The sequence below is a fragment of the Bison bison genome, unplaced genomic scaffold (assembly GCF_000754665.1).
Source record: "Bison bison bison isolate TAMUID 2011002044 unplaced genomic scaffold, Bison_UMD1.0 scf7180017864456, whole genome shotgun sequence".
Taxonomy (NCBI): domain Eukaryota; kingdom Metazoa; phylum Chordata; class Mammalia; order Artiodactyla; family Bovidae; genus Bison; species Bison bison.
This window is the reverse complement of record NW_011495018.1, coordinates 21,580,650-21,588,790: the sequence shown is the minus strand read 5'-3', so window position 1 is coordinate 21,588,790 and position 8,141 is coordinate 21,580,650.

Here is an 8,141-nt window from a genome sequence, read left to right as displayed (position 1 = left end):
AACCTAATATTAGAATATTTTCATCAACCTGAAAAGAAACCTTATACCCATTAGCACTTTCCATCCTATCCCTCCAGTTTCAGACAATTCTTCATGTACTATCTGTGTTTATATGTTTACCTATTCTGTACATTTCGTATAATGAATTGAGAGACTGCTCACAAAAACAAAGGTGGACAGATTACACACAAAAATAGAATTCTGATCCACAACCTGTAGTAATAAAGCCTTGAAGTCAACCTATGTTTTAAAGTAACCAGTCCAGGAAGTTGGATAATAAACCCATGTAACAACAGGCCCCACATGGCCAGGACTTGATTAATGACTTACAGCTTTCGAAGTTTTTCACCCATTTCCAAATTAGGGTCACCTGGAAAAAACCAACTATGTACCCTTAATCAATTACTTAGGATGCCCTGCTTCTAGTTGGCCCATCCTACAACTCCCCTATGTCAACACCATCCAAACAGGGCATAATTGAAGCTGACCTTCTTTCCTACTTCTCTCCCTGCCTTTGAGTCTCTTTGAAAAGTGAGGGTTGGTGGGTGCCTCCCCCAATATAGACAGATCTGAATAAATCACCTCAGCTTGTTCCCATTAGGATTGACTTCATTTATAGTCTACAGAATCATACCAAATATGGCCTTTTGTGAAGTTTTTACACTTAGCATAATGTTTCAAGGTTCGTCCACATTGTAGACTATATAGTATTTCATTCCTTACAATGGCCAAATGACATCCTATTGTATGCATATTTCATATTTTATTTCTCTGTACAACAGTTCACGGACATTTTTTGCTAATGTAAATAATACTTCTATGAAAATTTCTGTACAAGTGTTTATGCAGATGTATGTTTATATTTGTCCTGGATATATACTAAGGAATGATATTGATGAGTCATAGATAAGTTTATATTTAACATTTTATAAAACTAACAGATTTCCAAAATGTCTGTACCATTTTAAAATTCCCATAGCAATATATGAGAATTTAAATATCTTTATATCATTGCCAGCACTTTTTATTGTCTGTCATTTTTCTATTTTAGCCATCCTTGTACGTGTGAAGTGGTTTGTGTTTTTTATTTGCATTACATCATGAGAAACGCTGGACTGGAAGAAACACAAACTGGAATCAAGATTGCTGGGAGAAATATCAATCACCTCAGATATGCAGATGACACCACCCTTATGGCAGAAAGTGAAGAGGAACTCAAAAGCCTCTTGATGAAAGTGAAAGTGGAGAGTGAAAAAGTTGGCTTAAAGCTCAACATTCAGAAAATGAAGATCATGGCATCCGGTCCCATCACTTCATGGGAAGTAGATGGGGAAACAGTGGAAACAGTGTCAGACTTTATTTTTCTGGGCTCCAAAATCACTGCAGATGGTGACTGCAGCCATGAAATTAAAAGACGCTTACTCCTTGGAAGGAAAGTTATGACCAACCTAGATAGCATATTCAAAAGCAGAGACATTACTTTGCCGACAAAGTTCGTCTAGTCAAGGCTATGGTTTTTCCTGTGGTCATGTATGGATGTGAGAGTTGGACTGTGAAGAAGGCTGAGTGCCGAAGAATTGATGCTTTTGAACTGTGGTGTTGGAGAAGACTGTTGAGAGTCCCTTGGACTGCAAGGAGATCCAACCAGTCCATTCTGAAGGAGATCAGCCCTGGGATTTCTTTGGAAGGAATGATGCTAAAGCTGAAACTCCAGTACTTTGGCCACCTCATGCGAAGAGTTGACTCATTGGAAAAGACTCTGATGCTGGGAGGGATTGGGGGCAGGAGGAGAAGGGGACGACAGAGGATGAGATGGCTGGATGGCATCACTGACTCGATGGACGTGAGTCTCAGTGAACTCTGGGAGTTGATGATGGACAGGGAGGCCTGGCGTGCGGTGATTCATGGGGTCGCAAAGAGTCGGACACGACTGAGCGACTGATCTGATCTCATCTGAATGTGTTTCCCTGGTGGCTTAAATGGTCAAGAATCTGCCTGCAATGCGTGAGACCTAGGTTTGATCTCTGGGTGGGAAGATCCCCTCGAGGAGGGCATGGCAACCCACTCCAATATTCTTGCCTGGAGAACCCCCATGGAAAGAGGAGCCTGGTGGGCTACAGTATATGGGATAGCAAAGAGTTGAACACGACTAAGTGAATAACCACAGCACAATGACAAATAATTTAATTGAGCATCTTCTCACAAGTTTTTTGGCTATTTGTATATCTAGCATGGTGCTCTTGTTCAGTCACTCAGTTGTGCCCAGCTCTTTGAGACTCCATAGACTGCAGCATGCCAGTCTTCTCTGTCCTTCACCATCTCCCAGAGCTTGCTCAAACTCATGTTCATCGAGTCGGTGATGCCATCCAACCATCTCATCCTCTGTTGTCCCCTCCTCCTTCTGCCTTCAATCTTTCCCAGCATCAGAATCTTTTCCAATGAGTCAACTCTTCGCATGAGGTGGCCAAAGTACTGGAGTTTCAGCTTTAGCATCATTCCTTCCAAAGAAATCCCAGGGCTGATCTCCTTCAGAATGGACTGGTTGGATCTCCTTGCAGTCCAGGGGACTCTCAAGAGTCTTCTCTAACACCACAGGTCAAAAGCATCAATTCTTTGGTGCTCAGCCTTCTTTATGATCCAACTCTCACATCGATAATGACTACTGGAAAAACCATAGCTTTGACTATACAGACCTTTGTTGGAAAAGTAATGTCTCTGTTCTCTGCTGTCTAGGTTGGTCATAACTTTTCTTCCAAGGAGTAAGCGTCTTTTAATTTCATGGCTGCAGTCACCATCTGCAGTGATTTTGGAGCCCAAAAAAATAAAGTCTGTCACTGTTTTCATTGTTTCCCCATCCGTTTGCCATGAAGTGATGGGACCAGATTCCATAATCTTAGTTTTCTGAATGTTGAGTTTTAAGCCAGCTTTTTCATTCTCCTTTTTCACCATCATCAAGAGGCTCTTTAGTTGTTCGCTTTCTGCCATAAGGGTGGTGTCATCTGCATACCTGAGGTTATTGACATTTCTCCCAGCAGTCTTGATTCCAGCTTGTGCTTCTTCCAGCCCACCATTTCACATGATGTACTCTGCATAGAAGTTAAATAAGCAGGGTGACAATATACATCCTTGACATACTCCTTTCCCAATTTGGAACCAGTCTATTGTTCCATGTCTAATTTTAACTGCCGCTTCTTGATCTGCATACATGTTTCTCAGGCAGGTAAGGTGGTCTGGCATTCCCATCTCTTTAAGAATTTTCCACCGTTTGTTGTGATCCACAGAGTCAAAGGCTTTAGTATATTCACTGAAGCAGAAGTAGATGATTTTCTGGAACTGTCTTGCTTTTTCTATGATTCAACGGATGTTAGGCCATTTAATCTCTCGTTCCTCTGCCTGTTCTAAATCCAGATTGAACATCTGGAAGTTCTCAGTTCTTATACTGTTGAAGCATAGCTTGGAGAATTTTGAGCATTACTGTGCTAGCGTGTGAAATGAGTGCAATTGTGTGGTAGTTTCAACATTCTTTGGCATTGCCTTTCTTTGGAATCACACATGAAGGTACATCTATTCAAATCCATTGTTTATTTTCCATTTTTATATTGAGTTCTGTGTTTTTTCATCATTGAGTTATAAAGTGTTCTTTGTATATTCTGGATTCAAGTACTTTATCATGCGTATAATGCCTAAATATTTTCTCCCCACACTGTTGTTTGTCCTTTCATATTTTATCAATAAAATTGGAGAATAAGTAAATTCTATATATTATTCTATTCTATTAATCTCTATCCATAGGCTCAAATTACAGTTTCATGCACCATCAGAAAATAGAGCATTCCTGTGGAACTTGCCATAAGCAGAAATGAATAAAATGAAAAGTATACTCTACATTCTGAAAATTTACCACTTTGCTTTTACAGAAGATCTGCCTTAGTATAGTAATGGCTTTTTTCATAAAATTGAAAATCCTCCTTGGCTTTATTTCAGGTAGTCAAAACAAGTAGTAAAGTATATATTCCTAAGAGTGAAGCAGCATTAAAGTGTGAGCTTTTGGAAAGCAGGGAAATCTGTATCGGGAGAAAAAAATCATCTGTTGTGTTGAAGGGAATTTCAGAAAATCTTTGTTCTAATGCACTCTTCTATTATCTGAAAGGGTGACTTTACATGATTAATTTCTCTGAAGCTTTATTTTCTCATTTGCAACATATGGGGAACTAAAGGGGGTGATCCTCAAAATCCCATTCGGATAAAATTATGTTGGCTTCATATGTAGCAGAACAAAGTATGAGTCCTGAAACAGCCATTTCACATACCAAATCCTAATGTAAAATAATTGCTCTGAGTTGTAGATCACGTGTATGAGTCCTGACACCTGATACCATGCATTGTATACTTTCCTCGTCTTCACTTTCTTTAGATTCTTTCCTGTATTCACTAGTTACTGAACTTTCTCTGTATGCACCAGCTCTATAGGAGATTTTAAAAATGAATCCAATTTCTCTATTCCTATCTTCAGTAACAGACTTTACTCCAGGGCCATAGGGAAGTCGCTCAGTCGTGTCTGACTCTTCGCGACCCCACGGACTGCAGCCCACCAGGCTCCTCTGTGCGTGGGATTTTCCAGGCAAGAGTGCTGGAGTGGGGGGCCATTGCCTTCTCTGAGGGCATAGTATTTGCCTTTTTAGAAGTTTCAAAGCCTAACATTATAGCATTAACTAGGTAAATATTTCCTGATCTTGAATACACAGCCTATTACATGTTATGTAGATGACAGACTTATCTCCCTATAATATAATCTTTTAAGAATAGAACTTTGGACATAATAATACAACTAAATATACACTGAAGAAGAGCTGTTCTCTCTGGTGAATTTCCTCTTCCAATGCGGATTGATTTGGCTGTGCTTACTTCCCTGAAAACTTTTCTAGCCCTCAACCATATATTAACACTACCCATGCTAAATTGGTTTCCATGATGTATTACACCTGGATGTGAAAAAAAAGTCATTCTTCAGACAATATACTTTATACCACAGGTACTGCAGCTTTCACCAGCTTGTTCATTGGTTCAAGTCCATTAATAAAACAATGAGCAAATAAAAAGGCCTCAGGCATAAACAAACAGGAGCAAAAATCTAGATGATGGTTTGCACTCATTTGTAATATATTTTTCCAGCATGTTGTAAGATTTTTACCTTAAGGAAGAAGTTGATGATTTTGTAATATAGTTTTCTTTCTAAATTTTTTCCTTTCTGCTTAAAAACTGCCAACGTTTACCGCAGGCTCTCATACAATTACTTGCCAACACACATCTCTAAATTGCAAAGCTGCCTCAATAATGCTTGGTTAATTGTATGGGCACTTGGTGATAAGAAAAAGACACAAATTATTAATTGAAAAAAATACAGCATTTGAATGATATTACTCCTCTCAATAAAATCTTATTTCAAAATTAAATGGTACTTCTTTAATTTCAATTACCTAAAAATAAATCATTTCACACCAACAGTATCCTAGTAATTCAGAACAATAATTAAGAGCTTTCTGGTCTTACATATCTAGATTCAAACTCCATCACTCTCACTCCCATTTTTAATCATGAGACTTTGTTTGTGTTACTTAAATTCTTTAAGCCTGGATGCCCTTACCTTTAAAATGAAGTAATGTACATACCTCATAGGGTTATGGTGAAGTTTTCAAGATAGATCTTCAGGTACTGTATAGGACAGATATAATAAAAACTTCACAAATTTGTCTATGGTACTTAGAAACAAGATAGGTATAAGCCATGGTTGTGTGAAGTATGGCATGGACATTCTTGCTGTCCCCTTTATACCTGACTTTTTTAGACTTTTGATCTTAGAAGTGACCCAAATAAAAGACAAAAAAATCTTGTTGTTTAAGATATATGATCAGATGAGATTGGGCACATTCAGGGAGGCCATCATCAAAATGTCTACAAATAATAAATGCTTGGGAGGGTATAGAGAAAAGGAAACCCTCCTACACTGTTGGTGAGAATGTAAATTGGTGCAGCCACTATGGAAGACTGTAGAAACGTTTCTTAAGAAACTAAAAATGAAGTTATCATGTGCTGTGCTGTGCTTAGTTGCTCAATCATGTCCAACTCTTTGCAAGCCCATGGACAGTAGCTCCCCAGGCTCCCCTGTCCATGGGATTCTTCAAGCAAGAATACTGGAGTGGGTTGCCCTGCCCTCCTCCAGGAGATCCTCTCAACCCAGGTTTTGAACCCAGGTCAAAGATGCAGTAATCCCACTCCTGGGCATATACCCAGAGAAAATCATTCAAAAGCATACACGCACCCCAGTGTTCATAGCAATGCTATTTACAGTAGCCTAGATATGGAAGCTAGCTAAATGTCTATTGACAGATGAATGGATAAAGAAGTGGTACATATATGCAATGAGATGCTACTCAGCCATTAAAAAGAATGAAATACTGCCTTTTGCAGCAACATGAATGGACCTGAAAATTATCATACTAAGTGAAGTAAGAGAAAGACAAATATCATATGATATCATTTATATGCAGAATCTAAAGAAAAGTGATACAAATGAACTTATTTACAAAATAAAAACAGACTCACAGACTTAGAAAGCAAACTTGTGTTTACCAGAGGGGGGAAAGGTAGAGGTGAGGGGTAGATTGGAAGTTTGGAACTGAAATATAAACCTACTGTATTTAAAATAGATAACCCAGAAGGAATTACTATATAACACGGGGAACTCTGCTCAATATTATGCAATAACCTGAGTGGGAAGAGAATTTTACAAAAAAAAAAAAAAAATATGCGTATGTTTAACTGAATCACTTTTCTGTACACCTGAAACTAATACAACATTGTAAATCAACTTAGTCCAATATAAAATAAAAATTAAAAATAAATGAAAATAAGTTAAAAGATACGATGTGATCAGTTTGTTATCTAGGCCCTTGCACTTGATCAGCCTCGTGCATAAACAGCCTTCGTGTGTTGCTGGGATCTCTCCCCACACCTTCAGGATATTGCTGTTGCTTTCTAACCCAGTTTCCCATTTCAGCTACTTAATAAGCTTCGCTGGTGTCCTCTCTTTTCTACTCATAGTCCAATCAAACACAGCCTTCGTCCACCCACTTTTTTGAATCCTGGACAATATAATTTTTAAAATCCTTTATCTCACCAAAAATAAAAATGCTGGTTTTCACAATAAAAATTGGGAGTCACTGCATCACAAATATCAGTTTATTTTCTATCTAAGATTCAAGATGCATACCATGCTTCTGAAGCAGTCTTTGCATCATTTTAAGATTAAAGTAGAGAAATGGTCATTATTGTCCAGAGAGAAAAACTTAATTTCTCTAAGAACCAGAGCTAGAGTCTTTTTGGTGTAATGTTAGTTGCAGCAGAAGAGGACTGAGGAATAAAAATAAACAAATCCTTTTCACAAGTCAAAGGGATCAAACAAATAATGTTTACAAAAAGATGTGCCTGATTTTCATTTTGTGATGGTGAAAATGAAAATGATGAGAAAGTAGAAAATGATTATAGGCATACTGTTAACTGTTTTCATAAAAACACATACGTTTTCCCAACTCTAGGATAGAACTCTGTCAGGATTTAAAACCCATTGTTTCTGGAAAAAAATAGTCTTTAATTCTATCTGGAAAAGTTTGCATGTGTTCTTTAAAACCAGAAGTCTATAAAACATTTGATAAATACTGTATATATAATAGTGATTTAATTAATCTCAAAGTCATAAAAATGCCCTGAGATGTCAACTAATCCAATTGCCTCACTCCACACCCAACAGTCATCAAATTTTCCAATAATACCTTCCCCTTTGAGTCTACCATAGTGTGTTAGAAAGTAATCAGGATCATTGAAAGGCTATGCTAAATGATAACTAGGTAAGGTACAGGATGTGTTAATTAACTTGATTGTGATCATGATTTTATACTTGTGTGTATATATATATATAACATAATAATTAATGTTATGTTAATAACATTAACATAATATTTATATATATAACATAATAACATAATAGTTCAGTTCAGTTACTCAGTCGTGTCTGACTCTTTGTGACCCCATGAACCGCAGCATGCCAGGCCTCCCTGTCCATCACCAACTCCTGGAGTTTACCC